Here is a 20,006-nt window from a genome sequence, read left to right on the forward strand (position 1 = left end):
CCAGACACTCAGGGCTAGCCAAGGTGTGTGCATTAGTGCATATATACATGAGTTTATCACATGATTTTAGCAGGTACTGCCCATGTTTTTAAATTATTCACTTAATTGATCCTCCACTCATTAAGCCAATTAGTTCGGCACATCTAATTCTCTTTATTAATGTTATCAAGGGTTGCCATATCACCAGCCACCTGGCTTAAATGCTCATGTTTATTTAAATGAGTGACGTGGAAGAATAACTGTCTCTATTTACAAGTGTTTTGTGTGTAAACCAAACCACTATCCAGAAACGTGATTGGAAAGGATCTGAGTCTTTTTAACTCCTCAGCTGGCAAGACAAAAGCCTTTCATTTTTGGAATGATTTTAGAGGGCATAGCAAAGGCACATGGGAACCACTCCATTTGATATGCAGATTTAGTGAAATGAAATGATTTGAGGGCCCACTTCACATCTTTGAAGTACTCATGTAGAAACATTAGTGGTTCCACCTCATTACATGGTGATTCAGAATTGGAAAAACTTGGTCTGCATTAGGGCAGGTGTGTAATTTTGGGATGACTTTGTCATTTTTCCCCCAGTTTTTCAACACAATTACAATGTATTTTATTGCACTAGTTTTATGTGCTTTTTGAAAAAAATTGTACATCGCATCACTGTCATTTTTTAATTTCCATAAATTAAATGACATGAATGATACTCAGATTGTAGAACTTGTTGAGCAGAGGTGTGTGCTTTTAGTTTTGAACTTTTTGGTCACATTTCACAAGCTAAAATTGAAAAAAAAAAATCCTATACCTACAAAGAAGAAATATAATGTCCTATTGATATGATATAGCAAAAAAGCAAATACCTAACAATCACCCAGTTGATTACACCTTAGCAACGTGCTAACATTGTGAAGGAAATCAATGTTTAAAAAATGTATTTTAGTTTTTGTAATTTTTTATATTTAATTTTATTTGTTTTACGTTTTATTTTTGTTAATATTAACTTTATTGCATTATCGGGCCTTTTCTGACTACAGTGTGTTTTCATCTTATTTATTTATTTATTTTTATTAATTATTATTGATTTATTTATTTTCTATTTAAAAAGAAAACATTTGAATGATTTGAAAACTTTCTTGCATTATTTTTCATCCTTTTTGACCATTCTGTTCATATTTGTTCGTAGGCATGTATATATTTTCATTGTTTGTACGATGGTGATACCAAAGAACCCTTTTCAGTGCACTGGACATCGGGACAAAGAAACTAGTGAGCCATCACAGACATCGCTCAGTGTCACCAGTGTGAAATGAATCCCTGATGCACACCCACTCTTACACACCCTCATAAAAACAAATACAAACACACACACTCACTCATTTAGCTCCTCGAAGTTCTTTCTGTGACCATCTGACACCCGCAGGGCCCTTTCCGAGGTTTTCTCGGTGACCAGTGCTACTCTTTGTCTCAAGCACTGTGTGGTTGCTCACCCATTCATCTCATCTTCAATAGCACTGGCCACTCTCACGATAGCCCTCAGTATGCTCTGACCGAGCTTTAGAACCCAGCGCATGAGATCATGCTTATAATGACATTTCTAACTCCTCCTCTTTCCACTCTCTTTTTTTAGGAGAAAGAGCTGAATGTGGAACTACAAGGTAAGAAAATTCTGCTGCTGATGAAATTCACATTTTCAAAAACAAAATAAAGCTTCTTAATTGGCATCTGTGGTTACATGAAGACACTTTACCATCTATGAAACCTTTCCATCACATAAATTCCCTTTATAATGGTAAATGCATAGATTTTTAGCATGTTTTTCACACTGAGAAACAAAGGTTGTTAGAACTGTAAGGTTCTTTGCTGGACATTTCTTCTATATCTTACGTTTCAAAACAAAGGTAGATCATTGGCATCTATGATTCCTTGAAAATATTTAACATCCATGGAAACTTTCTATTGCACAAAATGTCCTTGATAGAGGATTTAAGAAATTGTTCTAAGAACTGTTCACTGAAGGATACTTTGGGGAACCCAGAGCGGTTCTTATGTGACATTACTTTGAAACCCGCATTTGGAACTTTCAATGTTAAGATTCTATAGCTGTGAAAACTCTTTATTTTTATGAGTAAAGATATACTTTTACTTCAGTCTCTTAATATTTTTGTCCAATGAAATTATCTCTGAAAGAGACTGTACTTGTTAAGCCATTGAGTCACATAAGAATAAGATTCAGTCCATGTTACTGAATACTTCTCATCCATATTCACTATTTATAACCATGATTACTGTTTTTAGTGTTTTGTTATAAAGTAAGTTATTTTACCACAGTCGCAAATCATTGTTGTGCCATTTTAGGCTAAAAAGAGATGATTTTCACTCCATTTCTGTATGTTCAGCTGCTAAAACATCCTGTAAAACACTTAACAGAGCAGGGTAAAAGCAAGAGAGGACAAAAAACTTTTTGATATTGCATGACGGTCAAAGGGGACTTGTCCTCAAGCTGTCACTGGCAGGGCTCAGCTCATGCTGGGTTATCCAGAATGTCCTCTGACAGTGGGAGAATGCTGAGAATAGAGCCTTCCTGGTAAACAGATGCAGGTCTCTTCTGAACTCAGTTGGAGGACATCTACCAGTGTTGCCATTGATAATCATACGCCCTTTTTTATTTAAAATGAAACGCTGTTATATATATATATATAATATATATATATATTGGTACTCTGACATGAAATTGTGCTAGTGTAGCTAGACGTGTTTCCAATCATGATAGAATATGTTTCAGGTCCAAATAATAAAGAGAACTGGTCTTTGTTCAAGTTCTATGACTATGCAGTTTCATCGAAAAACATCCAAATTGCTCGTATCTGTTAATTATTAATTATTTTAAGCAAATATAAAGAACAGCTTGTGCTTGTGCCCTCACGTTTACAACCAAAGTACAGAGCCATGTCACGTTTGACTTTGATTTCATTTACCGGTCTGTCAAAACAGCAGTTATGTTTCCATAGCTAAATGTTTCAATAAGGACCTGATTCAGTGGTCCTATAGGGAGTAGAAAACTCCCTGCAGTTGTTATCGGTTAATTTGAGGTCAAAAGCATTAGGATGTAATTACGATCTTTTAAAGAACAACAATTAATGCCTGTTGCTGATTTAAGCCCCTCATTATCAACTGTTTTCCCCGCTTACACATAAGTAAGAGTCAAATAGATGGGTATGGGTTCGCTATGTAGGTTTTTCAGGTTTTTGATAAACTGTAATATGTCATATAAAGGGTGTTTTGTATATGTGTTTTGTTCCATCTACCCATCTCCATTCCTCAGACCCCCAACCCTTCCCCCGAAACCACAGAAATTGCGGAAACCAAGGCCTCGTTCCATCTATAACCATAAGCTGTTTAACGGCAATATGGAGAGTTTCATTAAGGTACCCACTGACTTTGGTGCTAACAGCACCCCCTGATGGGCTGGAGGGATGGCTGAAGCTCTGTCTGTTTTTTTCCTCACTGACTCATACGCTCACACCCTCTATTTGCTTCTGTTAATTTCCCGTCTTTCGCCAGGTGGCGATGATGCAGATGATAAGGGTGGCCGCTGATGCCCTCCTTCCTAAATAGAGACTCAGCAGGGCCCATTAGCTTGTAGGGAACTGCCTTAATGCTTAATTTACGCAATTAAGTGGTCGATTACCGCTTAGAATTAAAGTATTTTGTTTAAAAAGCCATAAATTTCAGAGAAAATTAAACGAAGGGTATCACGTTCTCCACATGCTTCCCTTTACTGCATCTCTAGCCATTCCAGCAGCCGCGCTAATGCTATTCCACGCAGTCACCACCACGACACTGTCGTCTTTGTGGCGATTCTGTCGTCCCTTCCTTTCTAACTGTGATTTTCTCACCTCTTTCACTCTTCTGCTCTGCTCTACGCTGCTTTGTGTCCTAGGGGAAGACGGAATGCTCGTACCCGCAATCAGGTACTGTAGAATAGGGCCAGGCATGGACTGTCTTTACCTTTCAGATAAGGCTGTAATACTTTTGCTTAAACAAATGACACGTCATTGCTGCTTTTCACTAAGTTCAAAGAGAAATTCGAACAAGCTTTCTGTAGTGAACTTCAGATGAATTGCCACTAGCAGCCTTGACTGAACTTTTTCTATTGTGTTATGCCTTTGAGGACAGACATGCTTAATGCTTTGCTTTATTTTCTACTAAAACAATGGAAAAAAGGCTTATTTTTGAAGTTTTGTGTATATATTTCCTGGTTTTAAAGTATTCAGTAAATTGTTACTTAAAGGTGCACCAACCAGTTTTTCCCATTTTAAAAAGTGTAGCATCTAATAATACACAAAAATTTTCAAATATTTGTTTAGTTATACAAAAAGGTAAATAGATTACATTTTATAACAGAAAAAAGCTGGTTTAATTCAAATTCATATTCCACAAGAAACCATGTCCAATATTATACAGAGATAAAGCAAGTCATTTTTAGCTGGTCATGTGATCTCAGCATGGATACCTAAGATGCCACCAGCCCTATGTTAGATACAACATATTTCATTAGATTTATTAGGAGTGTACATGATTTTGTAATATTTTATTTTTAGAATTTTATTCTACTTTTTAATAAGGGAAAAATGAGCAGGTGCACCTTTAAAGGAACAGATCAACGAAAAATGATGATTCAGTAACCATTTGTTCATGCTAATAATGCTCCAATTCTGCACGACTTACAAAAATATTTGGAAAAATGGTATTTGACCATACTATGAAAATTAATTGAGTCCAGTTTTGTTTTACTTCTTCTTCTTTTTTGTTCCCCAGAAGAAGAAAGTCAGGTGTGGTTAAGCAGAATTGTCATTTTTTTTGGTGAACTGTCCCTTTAAATCTCAGCCACAGCTTTAAAACCGGTGCCATTTTGTAATGATTGTTGTCTTTCAGGACTCAGGTCAACCCATTCCTCTGGTGGTGGAGAGCTGTATTCGATACATTAATCTATATGGTAAGCGGTTCAAGGAAAGGTCACTAATCGATTGCAGATAAACATGCTGACTCAGGAGCTACTGGAAACCATTAGAGAGCTCTCCAAAAACAACACATCCCCTTATCATTCAGAGAGCGCTCGACATACTCAACCAGAAAGAGACACAGATGCTAATTTGAATAAGGACTCATCTGTTGCAAGTTTAAGTGATCCCGTGGTACTTTAGAAATAGTTCCATATAAAGTCCATCTGTCAGGGTAAAGCTAAAGTCTGTGAATTTAGAGAATGACATTGGTTTGGCTGCTAAATATGCTGTGGATTGATGATTTGTTGTTTTGCTAGAGACTATAAATTTTTATAGATGTCAAGGCAGAAAATAATAATGCTATAAACTCTATTCTCTCTGCTGGCTCGAAGATTGTTAACAAGAACCTAATCTACTCTTTCTTTGAGGTTATTTCTTTAAGATCATAGGCGTTCCCTCGGGATCCAATGAAAATGATTGGAATGTCTTTGGCAAAAGTCATATGTGCCAAAAAAAAAGGACCTCTTAGATGGAAATGTTGCATTTCCTCCTGTGCGCATATTGTTTTGAACTGGAAGTAATGCAATATCATGCCTTGACAAGTTTTCGACTCATGCTTCTTTTTATTTTCCTGTGCCAGGGCTGCAACAACAAGGCATATTCCGAGTTCCTGGATCTCAGGTCGAAGTCAACGATATTAAAAATTCATTTGAAAGAGGTTAGGTCCCTTACTTTTGTTTATGTACTTTTCAAACTGTGAAAATGTTTTTTCTTGCACGTCAGATCATCATTGTTGAGCAGAGGGTGTAAATAACATCAGAAAATTAAATTTGGTGGCAGGATTCCGAAATGCCTTTCATTTAGAAATGCCTTCCTGTGAAACAAATTGATTCTACATTTAGCTCATGTTTGCAGATATAAACAATCATCTGCCTGGCTTTGATATTGACAAATAATGTATCAAATTATATAAGCCGTTTCTAAGATTATTGCATCATCAAAATCATTCTATTTGCATGGAAATATTTACCACCCAGAAATAGTACAGTAAATAATACAAATAAAATTCTTAAAATAGTAATACTGATATTGGACATCCAGAGTAACTGATCAGAACCTTTACTGGATTTGTCATCATGTCTTTTTAAGTTACTCAGTTCATCGGAGGAGCGTATTTCAGCTACAAAAAGGGATGCAAGATAAACAAAAAACACTTTTATGTTATCAGTTATTAGATGTTATACAGCAGTAGACCCTTAACTTTCTTTATGTTATATATTAGGATTTTGTGTGTTTTTCTCCTACAATAACTATTTTTGCACCATTTATTTCAGGTGAGGACCCACTGGTTGATGATCAGAGCGATCATGATATCAACTCGGTGGCCGGTGTTCTCAAGCTGTATTTCAGAGGACTGGAAAACCCTCTTTTCCCTAAGGAGCGCTTTCTGGATTTGATCTCCACCGTCAGTGAGTTTCAGCTGCAGGATAGGTTGAAATGTCACCAGAGTGATTAAACCTGATATTACTTCACAGTTCGCTTTTATTTGTTGTATGTTTCTACTGGTGCTTGGCTTCATCTTAGCAATTTCACAGTACAAAGCAATTTGTCAGTTCCTTATATTGTTTTTGGGAAAGGTGTGTGCCAAGAGAACATAGTTTATGTGTTGTTGTTTTTACTCAGCAAGAATGCATTATAGTTTATAAAAGTTACAGTAAACATTTTTCTAGATGTTATAGAACATTAGTTTCAGATAATTCATTTTTGTTAGAATCTTGAAAAAAAGTATCAGTATCATGGTTTTTACAAAATAAGCAGCATGAATCTTTTCAGCAATAATAATTTGAAATGTTTTCCGAGCACCAAATCAGAATATTAATATGATTTCTGAAAAATCATATAACACTGAAGACTAGAATAATGGCTACTAAAAATTACATTCTAGTAAATATTTAAATAGAGAATAGTTACTTGAATATTTCAATTTTTACTGTATTTTTGATCAAATTAATGCAGCTTTTTTGGGTCTTCATTCATAAAACATTAAATACCAGCAGGTGTGTACATTTTGAATGTACATTTAAATTTGTTTAAATATTTATATGTCGACGTTTTGTTTCAGAGCTTGAATCATCTGCGGAAAGAGCCCACCACATCCAGCAGATCATCGTCACCCTTCCTCGTACCATCATCATCGTCATGCGATACCTGTTTGCTTTTCTAAACCAGTAAGTTTTATATTTCACCAAAACTTTTTCCATGGCATTCTTTAAACTATTTGACCGGCAGTCACAAACGATACATGCTCAAAAGTGGGATGCTAATCCGTAATTTCACCACATTGCCTTCACAGCATTTCTGTCTTTAGTCTGTAAATCTCCTAGTAAATCACCATTTATATGAATAGCAGCAGTCACAAGCAAAGACATTCATTATATTTACAAAGAGCTATTCAGCAGCCCCCACTATTCTTGTCTAATTTATGACCACATCTGTCAAGGAGTGCTTTAGAGGATATTTATGCCAGAAGAAACCCATCAGTCTGTACTGTACTATACCTGTCCTGTTCTCCTGGCTTTTTATTGATGCTTCCTGTTCCCACCCTCCCCCAGACCGAACAAAGAATTTGATTTCACATCATGAGTTTTCCCTCTGACTTCTTTCTCGCTTTCATTTGCTCTTGGTTCTCGCAGCTCTGACTCATTTGAACTTCACTTTTGCAGTCTAGAGACTTCCCAGTGAGAGATGAGCTGAAAGATAATACACTGTACATGGAGATGAATTCTCTAGGACAAAATTATGAATTAATATATTAAAATAGACAGCAGGAGTAAGAGAGAAAGTTTTTGAAAGTTTTTGTAATTCCCGCAGCATTGCATCATCTCTAAGAACTTTTTCGTCTCTTCATCTCTAGTCTGTCTCAGTACAGCGACGAGAACATGATGGACCCATATAACCTTGCCATCTGTTTTGGACCCACTTTGATGCCCATCCCGGAGGGTCAGGACCCTGTGGCCTGTCAGGCTCATGTTAATGAAGTCATCAAGACCATCATCATCCACCACGAGGTCATCTTCCCCAGCCTGCGTGAGCTGGACGGCCCTGTTTATGAGAAATGTATGACTGGAGGAGAGGAGTACTGGTGAGCTCTAGACTTTAGCTGGATTTTGTTGTTACTAAAAAATGTCATAATTCCTCCATTAGAGCCAGCTGTGGCTTAAACTGAGCTCAGTACTATGAATGAGGAGTTTAGCACTCAGGTCATAGAAAGTGGAGTAACTTTTGCAGACTTTTTTGAATCTATAGCTGAAAGCAGTATGTATGAGAAGGAAATTCCACAACATTGTTTGATATAGAGTGTTGTTCTAAAATATTATAATGCTAATATATCGTTGCTAATATATATATATATCCAAGGAGCGTGATGGAAATGGTTTGCTTTGGTTAGTATTATTAAAAAAAATAATAATAATAATAATAAATTATTATACATTTATTAAATTTATTTATTAAATAATAAATAATTTATATAATTTTTAAAATTAGATTCTGATTAATTAGAAAAATCTGATTAATTACATTATGGTCAGCAAAGCCGCTTTTATTTGATCAAAAATGTGAAATATTGTTATATTTTAAAATAACTATAAATTAAATAACTGTATAAATAAAATAACTAATTTTTTTGAATAAAGTTATTTATTCATGTGATGGCAAAACTGAATTTTCAGCAGCTGTTTCTTTGGTCTTTAGTGTCACATGATCCTTCAGAAATCTTTCTAATATAATGATTTGGTGCTGAATGTTTTTCTGAATTATTATACTTTTTTACTCTTTTTTTTTATACTGTGACAAATAGAAAATTCAAAAGAACAGTATGCATTTAAGATGAAAGTAGAATCAATGCATCCTTGCCTAATAATAGTATTATTCTATTTAAAAAAAGATCTTACTGACCTCTGAGTGACTGACTTCTGCTGTTTTAAAAGCAGTGAGCCTCATAATGCTGTTTGTTACTCTGTTTTTACTCTTACATCAAGCCTAAAGACTCTTAACCATGGTAAAACAGTCCCATAAAAAAATGAATCCACAATGCTTTCAGTTTTGTAAATCTCAAATATTGCATTGATTACTTTTTGCATGGCAATTGCCATGTTTTTCCACTGCTGAAAATATCATGTGTGCAGTTACTGTGTTTACTGTGCTTTTAAACATCTCTCTCTCTTTGTGTTTGTTTATGTGTGTATAAAACAAGTGACAGTCCTCACAGCGAACCAGGCACCATTGATGAAGCGGACAACTGCACCGAACCACACACAAGCGATGATGGTACAGGCATTTAAGCATTCATTCAGCGCTTTGTGCATGTTCATATCATTGTCTCTTATGGCAGGATGCTTTGTATTGTATTGTAAAGTAGACCACAAATGACCAGAAGCAAAAACCAGCATTTGAGGTTTTTCGTTTACTTAACCAATAGAAATACAGTGAGATGTTTATGCTAGCCTTTGGGGTTGAAAGAAATCAAAATGACCACACATTGCTTCCTAAAAAACTGAAAAATGACTTTGCCTTGCGCATTTTCGAGATGATGTGTTGATTAGCTTTGCTGTGTTGTGCTCTGGCTGACCTTTCTGGATTGGGTGTGTGTGTATATGTGTGTGCGCACATGGATGTCAACCACATAATTGACATCAGATGTCAAAGCTGGCATTGAAACATCTGGGTCATATTCAGTTGGATCTAAACAGTTTTCACAAAAAAATATTATTCATACAACCACAGCCAATATGAGACTTTGACGGTGCTGCAAAAAATATTTCAGTGTTTGTTGTGCTTTCCAGAAAATACCTAACCATTCCTAAAGCAAAATGCATTTAAATGAAAAGCAAAATATGACACTTATTACAATAATTATGTTTTTTTAGCATTAAAAAAAAAAAAAATTGTATGTAGGTCTTTGAGATGGTTTCTATTTTTTTTCTTTTATAAAAATAATGAAAAGAAATGCTTCATACACAAGGTTGTGTTGTTTGGTGGAGGTTGTAATTGACTTTTAGCTCAGCCAATTAGTGTAGAGCCTTTTCAGCAGTGTGCATCCTTATTGGCTGATAAGCCTTGAGGAGATAAAGATGATTTTAAAATTGAAACCTGGCAGCACAGATTCATAAATTGTTATGAGAGGTTCCAGGTCTTGAAAATGTCATTCTCTCTGTGTCTTTTTCTTCTCTCTTTTTCCTCTCTCACCCTTCACCCTCTTTATTTCTCATATGTAAATGATAGCTTAGTCTAGCGATGTTTCCGTTGCTATATTAAATGAAGACAGACGGAAATATCTCTTTCGGCCCAGTTTCAGCAATCTTTGCGCTTCATCTCTCTCTTCCAGCCCTCGGTTTTCTCTGCTTAATTGCCTCCTCCTTTGCCTTTTATCACTTTGTTTTCTTCTCTCCCTCTCTCCTGCACGCTCTTTGTTCAGGGTGAGTAAACAGGTCTCACGGGGCTTCCTGTGCTCGCTCCCTTCATTTACTGATTGATGGAGCTGCTCTCGCTCGCTAACCCCAAACACCAGCCACATTGCTGATACAATCTCTTGCATAGAGCTCTCTGCTCATTCAAGAAGTTGTTTTTTTTTTCAGTTTCACTTAAATGGTTCTGTTCTCAACTAATGGGTTAAGAGTGTGTCCTTTTTAACACCAAAATAGACCAAAACACCAAAATTTACACAAGCTTTACACAAAATGAATGCTGCAGTACATATTGCATATCTTTAACTGGTAAACATTCAGACCTACTGTAGCAAGCTATGGTTTATTTTTTAAATTAAGAGCAGCTGCTACAGTTTTTAGCTTAAATGTTTGATGTTTATCGTGTTAGCTACTTATATTCATTTCAGAGAAGCCTTTTATGCTACTTGATATTGCAAAAGGTTTTATTATCTTATTTATAGATTTTGGTCCTCGATTGTTATCCTGATCTTAAACGCACTGATTTGTAGCACAAAACATTTTACCATTTGCCACACTTTTTTTTTTTTTATTCTTCTAGCTGTTTGTCTCACACATTCACAGGAACATTGAAAAAGGCGGTTTTATTCAACTCATAATAGACACCGTGCTGAGTTTGTATGACCAGACTTGTCTTCATAATAATTTCTCACATTAATGTCAGTAGTGCTCCAAAGCTGAGACAGCAGAGAGGCTGTCATTTCAGACCTTTGAAAAGAAGATTTTTGATTTTTTAATTTATTTTGGAGATTGTGTATCATGCTTAAAAAGGCAGACTGCTATACTACTTTTAATATTTCTGCTGTATGCAATATGCAATGAAAAAATATGTTATATATTATATTTTAAGAAATATATTAATAATATATATGTGTGTGTGTGTGTGTGTGTGTGTATAATAGTTTTAAAGCAATGATATCTGGTGCCAATCATGAATTTAAACATGCATGCAACAAAATTAAGGAATAGTTGAGCCAAAAAAATATTTTATTATAATTGAATCACCTTCCAAAACCGTATGACTTGCTTTTATCTGTGGAATATAAAAATCAATGGGAACCCTGTCTTTTTGTAAGCATTCTATAGAAAATATTTTATTTATTTATTTTTATTATATTTATTTTTTTATAAGTGCAGAATGAAGAAATGCATACATGTTTAAAAGGATATGAGGGTGAGGAAATAGAATTCAGCACATATTACATAATGCATAACTTGTTTATAAATATCAAGCTGCATGAAATGTATGCTAACCAAAAAGCAGTATGTTAGTATTCCATTCCAAAAAATTATTTTATAGGTGATGGGAATTTTTTTGAGCTGAAACAAATCATTCAAAGTAATCATGTTTTTAAAGGTTGCTCTATAAACAGTAGCCTACGTTTCTAGCTAAATAAGATGTGTATGCTGTGTATGCTTATGTATATGTTTGTAATCCGCACTGACATTCTGTTTTGATCTGTCTGGTGCTCTGATCTGGAATCAGCCTTCCCTCAGGAGCTCATCAGCCACAGCCTGCCTTATGCATGATTTCAGAACTGTTTGAAGTCACGTGTTTTAGCTCCAAAACAGCGCTATCGCAACTTCCCCTGTTAACGCCGGCGCATGCTGAGAAATCGCAATCAGATTCTAAGCCTTCAATCCAGCCAATCAGGTGCAGTCACAATGGAAACAATCAGACAAATACAGAATTGCAAAGGCCGAGTTTCTCTCTCTCTCTCCATTTCCATTCTTCCTCTTTCCTTCCACTTCTGCGCCATGCCTGTATTTAATTTCACCCCTGGGTGGAGACCCTAATGAAACTGATTGGTTTCTTCTAGTCGACTTGGAGATTTCCTGCCAAGCACTGATTTGCTCTGTATATCTCCTTAACCCTGAATGACCCCACTGTCTGTTTGCCCCTGGCAGTGTCTGGGGGGGTGAAGCGTGAACTGATTTGTGGTCATGCATTGGCAGTGGTCATGTTAAATGGAAGCTGGGTGGCAGATTTGATCGGATTTAGATAAAGTCCACTGTGCATTTTTAGCAGCCCATCTGCATTAAAAATGTGCCTGTTAATTTGTGGTCCTGATGGGGTAAAAGATGAGATCATATCCTGATGTGTAACCTTAACTTGAAGAATGTGAGTCTGTACGATGTTGCATACAGGATCTATTTGGAGAATAAATGTGTTAGTGAGTTTATTCATGAAGTTGATCCTGTATTGAGATGCTGTGCACAAGCCAGTTTTTTTAAGCTATGTTGTTGAACAGTGTTTTTTGTTGTTGTTGATCATTCACATCTGTCATTTTGCCCTAAAAATAAATGAACTGTGTTAGCACACTTGATCACACTGAATGCCACGTTTCTTCAGTGCAGAAACAAGTCTAAAATATTACATTTCAGGGATCCATGTTTTGTTTTTGTTTTTTTTGTTTTTTTAAATACCGAGTTTAGTTTGTTGCCATTTTGTTTTCTTGTGCTTTATTCAAAACTAAGCTTGCTTTTGTTGGACTTTTGTTTTGTTTTGCTTTGCTTTGTTTTGTTTTGTTTTGTTTTGCGTAGTAAAATGACATTTTGCATTTCATCTTGTATAGTTTTTTTTTTTTTTTTTTGCTATCCTTTGCTTTATTGATTTATTATCGGAATTATGACAATGGATGGACTTTGCGGTACTTTTTATGTGTAAAAAAAATCTGCTGATTTTCACACACTATGAAATATAATTGGTGCAAAATCTTACCTCACATAACTGTATGTGTTCAAAATCTAATACGTTACGTGTCATGCAGCAGTTTGTGTTTAGTTTGGACAGACAAATTGCTTGTCTCCGAGAACTTGTCATATCGCGCCTGGCCAAGACAAGGTGTGAGTGTGTGTTTTTGCTTAGAACCAGCTGGGAGCATGACAGATTTTGAGTCTGTTGCAGTGCTTTGAAGCTCTCTGAATATTTGTTGACATAATTCTCTGTGCAAACATGTTAATGAGTGCTACTTTCCCCGTTCCTGTCTCTCTCTTATACACAGAGGTGGAGCAGATCGAGGCCATTGCAAAGTTTGATTACATGGGTCGGACTCCTCGAGAGCTGTCCTTCAAAAAAGTGCATCCCTTTTGCTGTATCACAAGCATCTGAAGACTGGTGGGAAGGCCGACACAACGGGGTTGACGGCCTCATACCTCACCAGTATATAGTAGTACAAGATTTGTAAGTATCTAAATATTTAAAAAAATTATAATAATAAAAAAAAAAAAAAAAAAAAAATATATATATATATATATATATATATATATATATATATATATATATATATATATATATATATATATATATATAATATTATATATAATTTAACTTTTTTTTTTTTTTTTTTTCCGCATGTTTATTTTTATGCCCTTGGAACTAGTTACAGGACAGTTCAATACATGTTGCCTTGTTGAAAGTGTTGCCCTCTGGGTAATATATGACTAATCAACCAGGCCATCTGGCCTGAGTTCATACCTTAATAGCTCAAGTGAGAATCAAATAGTTCCCTCCATTAACACTTTAGACTTTAATTAAAATTTAACAGCACTGAATGGCAGTTAAAGAATGCCCGTTATGTCTTTGGCAGGAAACCTTTCCTCCACTATAAGAGTCTAATTGTGTTTCGGAAGCACCAAGCATTAGTGGTGCTGTAATGTGCTAGGCATGCGTTTATGTCAAAGCCTGTTGGGTGCAGTGGGACATGACGTACTTCACTGAGGTTAAAGTGAGTTGAAAGTAAGCCGATAAAGTGTTCAGGGGTTTTCTGCCCCTCTTTTACTGCTTTATGAGGTCCTGAGATGACATGAAAGTGAAAAAAGTTAATTGCAGCGTCCTTGAGTTGATCATATTTATATCATCAGCTGATATTAACTGTCCTACCTCTGTTTCAGTAATTACTAAAATGATGACATGCTCATTATCTCTTTGTATGGTCTAACTGGTGTCAGTTTGATGAATGAGATTATTAAAAGGGTAGGTCTAAGCTCTGTTCCTAATATTGCAAAAGTTGACAGCAGCAAATAAGGAAAATTGAGGTTGCTAAAATGAAAAGAGGGTAGGATGAATGACCAAAATCTTGTATCACACTGGTTATTTGTGCTGTAAATTCAACCCCAAACTGATGTATATATGATGTATATATTGTATATAAGCATTAATAATCTAGTGACTTGCCTACTTTAAAAATGAAAGGGTGCATAAAGTTTCAGATTTATGTGGGTTGCAAACTGCACATTTAAATAGGAGCAAATTTCTGAAACCCATGTTCATACATCTAGTGGAAGGCCAAACCAGAAGAACAGAAGCTGTTAGAGAGGATCAGCTTCCTCTTAATGGCAATGGTTTTGAAATTAAGGGTCCAATAAGCACGTACTTCAGTCCATTTAGTGTGTTCAAAAGGCACTCAGAAAAATGAATTGCTAAATGATTGCATAATGAAACATTTGGGCTGTAGACTTTTTCTGAGACTTTTTTTTTCCCCTCATGAATGTGACGCTCAACAGCTTCAGATTACCAAACACCTTCTGCTGTCATCTCCCAAGAGAACTGTAAAAGCAGCCTGAGAACATGCTGTGAAACTGTGATCAGTGGATGTTTGCTTGCTCAGGGCTCTGGGAATGAGACGTGAAGTAAGAGTAATGCAGAGGCCGTCGGGACTGAAAAATAAGAATAGGCTTCTTTCATTGCCAGCTTTATTTGCATGGATTTGTTGGTGTTTGTGACAAGTTAGCTGGTGAACATAATGATATGGACCAACGTTCAAAAGTTTTGGGTTATACTTTTTATACAAAAAACAACAGTTTTTTGAGCACCAAATAAAGCAAATTACAATGATTTCCAATTTAGATTTTTTTATTATGTAGTATCTGCAGTATTGCTTTAAAAACAATTGCTTTGCCATCACAGGAATAATTTGCATTAAATTATAAATTACAGATATATTAATTTGTATGTCTTAATTAAAGGCAGTTTTTAGTTATTTTGGTCTTTTTAAAAATTATTTTAATCAGCCAACCTTCACGGACCATCAGAGTAACCAGAAAGATTTTTGTCTCTGTCTCTTTAGGGATGATGCGTTCTCTGATAGTCTGAGTCAGAAAGCTGACAGCGAGGCCAGCAGCGGACCTTTACTGGATGATAAAGCCTCATCCAAAAACGATCTTCAGTCCCCGTGTGAACCTTCACCTGATTACAACTTCGGCGGGGTCATGGGCCGGTCAGTGGCTGATTGTGCAGAATTCTGATTGTATTTATTCCACATATTTTCATCCCCAAGAACAAATAATGATGAAAAGTAAAGTGTTTAATTGACAAACAGTTGTTCTGTTTCTCCTCCCAGCTTGTTTACGTATTCATTTAGACACAAATAATTAACCAGACTTTTTTGACTCTGTTTGCTGTTTTCTTTAATTCAAAAACTGCATTGATGGACTGGATTTAAGCATTTTACTATCTCGTTTATTCAGGGTTAGGTTGCGTTCGGATGGGTCTGCCGTTCCTCGGCGCCGAAGTGGCACTGAATCTCACAGTCCTCCTCGAGACACTCCGCCGCGGCCGCCTGCCTGCAGCAGCCCCACAAGGTGGCGGTCACTAGAGGCCACATAGAGAGTCCCGAGAAGAGACGTTTGGGAACCTTTGGCAGTGCAGGCAGCATTAACTACCCGAGAGAAAGGTCTATCCTGAGGGTCACCCGCTCAGGCCTGTGCCAGGAGCAACAAGACACAGCAGCCTTGGAGACCACAAGTCCTTGGAGGCTGAGGCTTTAGCGGAGGTGTGTCTTGTGTGTGTGTGTGTGTGTGTTTGTGTATACACTAGAGGTCAAACGTTTGAATACAGAAAGATTTATTTTTTGATATTTGAAGTCTGTTTTACTCGCCAAGTCTGTTATACTCACTGTATTTATTGATAAGTGTACAGTAAAAATAGTAGTACTGTGAAATATTATTATAATTTAAAAAAACTTTTCTACTTCAATGTTGAAAACAGTTATGCTGCTTCATATTTTTGTGGGACTACTACAGTTTTATATAGATGCTTCAACTAGATGCTTCAACCTTTTTATCACTGATATATTTTGGAAATGTTTATTAGAAATATGTTATATTAGAAATGAACACTGTAACTTGGAGAAATGACTGCTGACAATTCAGCTTTTCCATCACAGGAATCAATCAATTTTTCAAAAATATATTAATAGAAAAAGTTATTTTAAATGATAATATTATTTCAGTATTTTATTAATAATATTTTTTACTGTATTTTTAACATTTATGAACGCCATCTTGTAATAAAATATTTAATCAGCACCATTAATCAGTTTAATGTATTTATTTATTTATTTTCAAATGAAAAATAGTAGTCAAATTGTAAAAATTACGTTTTTATTATTATTATTATTTTTAAATTAGAGAAAAATTATTTATTTTTCTCATTGGAGAAAATGCTTTTAGAAATGAAAGAAAAAAAGTGCTTTTAGTTGCTTATTACAGGAGTAATAGCACTTCTCCTCGATTGCCCTACTTGAGCATTCAAGATACAAGGCTTACTCCGCAAAGTTTTAAGCAGAATAAGTATTCTTAAAACATATTTAAATTATTTATCTTAATCTAATTAAATCACTGTGATTTAGATATAATTATTTTAAACAGTTTCCTATTTCTGAGATCAAACGTTCTTGATAAGTGAACCATAAATCTTCTTATATTTTGTACGCTTATGAATCAAAGCTCAGAAGGATTCAAAATGTCTTATAAGCTGTAGTCATGAAAGCTTTTTGGTTTTTCTCTTGAACCTTTCAATTAGCCTTGAATTCTGTGAGGCTGGCGAGATTTAGTCCAGCAGAAACAAAGAGCTGGCACTGAAGCAGATATCAGCATGAACGGGATAGGCTGGCACTGATCCATGTGTTTCATTTGCGCACGGTTAAATAATGAAGTCTGTGACACACAGAACAGTTAATGATCTTTTGTAATGGGCCCTTTGTGTCTACACTCACCAAATGAAAAGAAAATGGCTTATGTGAATATAGACATCAAACTGGAGGTATGATTGATATTGTTGGACAGAAATGTGTTGTTTTGTATATTGATAATGCATTATAAGCGCAGACTGCATGATCTGATTAACATTACTGCTGGATGTGCAGTTTGGGAAATGTGTGTAAATGTGTTTAGGGGGGTGTGTGGGGTTATTGATGACATCTGTTCAGTAATAAGACCTTGCAAGGTACTTTTTGTGTGTGTGTGTGTGTGTGTGTGTGAGTGTGTGTCTTCATGAGCCTTTTATCTTCTGAACATTAAATTTTTATGGCATGCTCAGCTGTGAGACAGAGGACAGTCTTGAAAGAGAACGGGAAAGCAGGGAGTTTATAGTCTATCAGGACGGCAGCGACACTGTGTGTATATCAAACATAATCTGCCTCTGTGATATACTAGACCGCTTCCGAAGAAAGTAAGATGAATTTCAGGAAAGATGAGAGATTTCTAAGGCCACATAGCTCCGTAAATACTTTCTGTGCAGAAACCGACAAATTGAAGTTATCGATCATCATTATTTGTGGTGCTAGAGGATTTGAGCACATCCCTAATGCTTAACCCTGTTATATTAGCAATGCTTAAGACAAATGAGTCCAGTTAATGAAGTACCAAGAGCTATTTTCAGCATAATGACAAAAAACAGCATTTTCATGACTTTATAACATTTTGTTCGGTTTATCTCAACGTCAAAACTAAACTAAAATGGGGTTTCATAAAAGAAAAATCTTCATTGTGATAATTGTGAATGATTTTAATTAAAACACTGTCGTGAAAATCTAAATTATATTATGAATAAAATGCTCGAACTTATGCAGATTTTTCAGTAGTCCATATTTTTAAAGAATATTTTAATCAGAAGTTATATCTAAAACAATATTTTTTCTTACAGGATATTGAGAAGACAATGAACACCGCACTTCATGAGCTGCGTGAATTGGAACGTCAAAACACAGCCAAACAAGCTCCCGACGTTGTTCTGGATACGTTAGAACCGCTCAAGAACCCTGTGAGCTCCGAGCCAGCGAGCCCCTTACACACCATCATGATCCGAGACCCGGAAGCGGCCCTCAGACGCAGCAGCAGCTCCACTACAGAGATGATGACCACCTTTAAACCGGCGCTGTCCGCCAGATTGGCCGGAGCCCAGCTCAGACCTCCACCCATGAGACCCGTGCGACCCCCGCCCACTCAGCACCGCTCCAGCAGCTCCAGCTCCTCTGGGGTGGGAAGCCCTGCCGTGACGCCCACAGAGAAGATCTTTCCAAACAACGCAAGCAACGCCGCGGCTTCCTCCGCCAACTCTGGCGAGAAACCCGGGACCATGTAGCAGCAGCAGCCGGCCCGTGGTGCGGTGTAGCTACCTGCGCTGGTGAGGGCTACCCAGGGCAAGGAAGTTCAGGAGTGCTGTTTCTATTTTACATTTATTTTTTGAGCCTTTGAGAGTAATGCAGCCGAGCTGTGGCTGTTGAGCCTAGTGAGTTGAGTCTGGCTCAGGTGATTCTTTTTTCCCATTCCATTCCGTTCTTCCCATCATTTCCTTCCTTCTCTGTGAAAAAAGTAAAAAAAATACAAGGGGGAAAAAAGACAATTTAAGGTTAATTTCATGCTACGATAAAAAGATGTTTAAAAAAAAAGATAAATTCCTGTTTTTTTGTTACTATTATTATTATTATTATTATTAATTTTACCTCAGAATTACTATTAACTTGTCCTTTTGGCCACATTTTTATTTAGAGCAAGATCAAACGAGTGATTTGCATTTGTTTCTCTGTGCACTGGTTGGCCTGTTATTAATGAATGAGTAAACGTAGGACTGTTTTAAAACTAGTGATAAGTCCCACTCTCCAGAACTGGACTGTACATATAATAACGGTCACTCAAAGACTGTCTAACACAGCCAGCTACCTTTGAGCTATTGTAAATAGAGATATACTGTACTTGAACTTGTAATGCCTTTCGTTTGTAGAATAAGCGATATACATCTAAGTAACAACATAGCCAAGCTGTATACATATATGAGATGCAGAAAACCAATATACCAACTAATTGTAAGAAACCTGTGGTAAAATGTAGTTTAACTTGTATATAAATTTTGGGTAGATTCTTTTTTTAAGTGTCGATCTTGTACAGCCGAGGACAGAACAGGCAGGGAGACTGGTATGGCTTTATCGAAAACATTTACAACCAAGACGCAAACAAATAATGAATCAATAGTCTGAGCCATTAATATTAATGCTAGTTTGGAGAGTGCTCTACTTTTTTCTTCTCTGTGTTCAGCTTCCTAATAGAAAAAGCAGTTCATCACGCCTAATTTACACATGTTAATGCTTCATTCTTATAAAGTTACGCGGCTTCAAGGCATTTCAATGAGCTTCATATTATTGCAAGCATCCATCATTTACATACTTCAAATAGTCCTGCTTTGGGCGTGTATTCCGTATATACTCTGTCAGCTGATTATATGAATATT

General features: G+C 36.2%; 1 pseudogene; it reads left to right on the top strand.

The window, feature by feature from the left end:
- The window catches only part of LOC122346810, a 31,264-nt pseudogene extending 12,088 nt beyond the window's left edge, over positions 1–19,176 (top strand).
- Positions 19,177–20,006: the final 830 nt, after the last annotated feature.

Source organism: Puntigrus tetrazona, chromosome 6 (genome assembly GCF_018831695.1).
Source record: "Puntigrus tetrazona isolate hp1 chromosome 6, ASM1883169v1, whole genome shotgun sequence".
NCBI classification, from domain to species: Eukaryota; Metazoa; Chordata; class Actinopteri; order Cypriniformes; family Cyprinidae; genus Puntigrus; species Puntigrus tetrazona.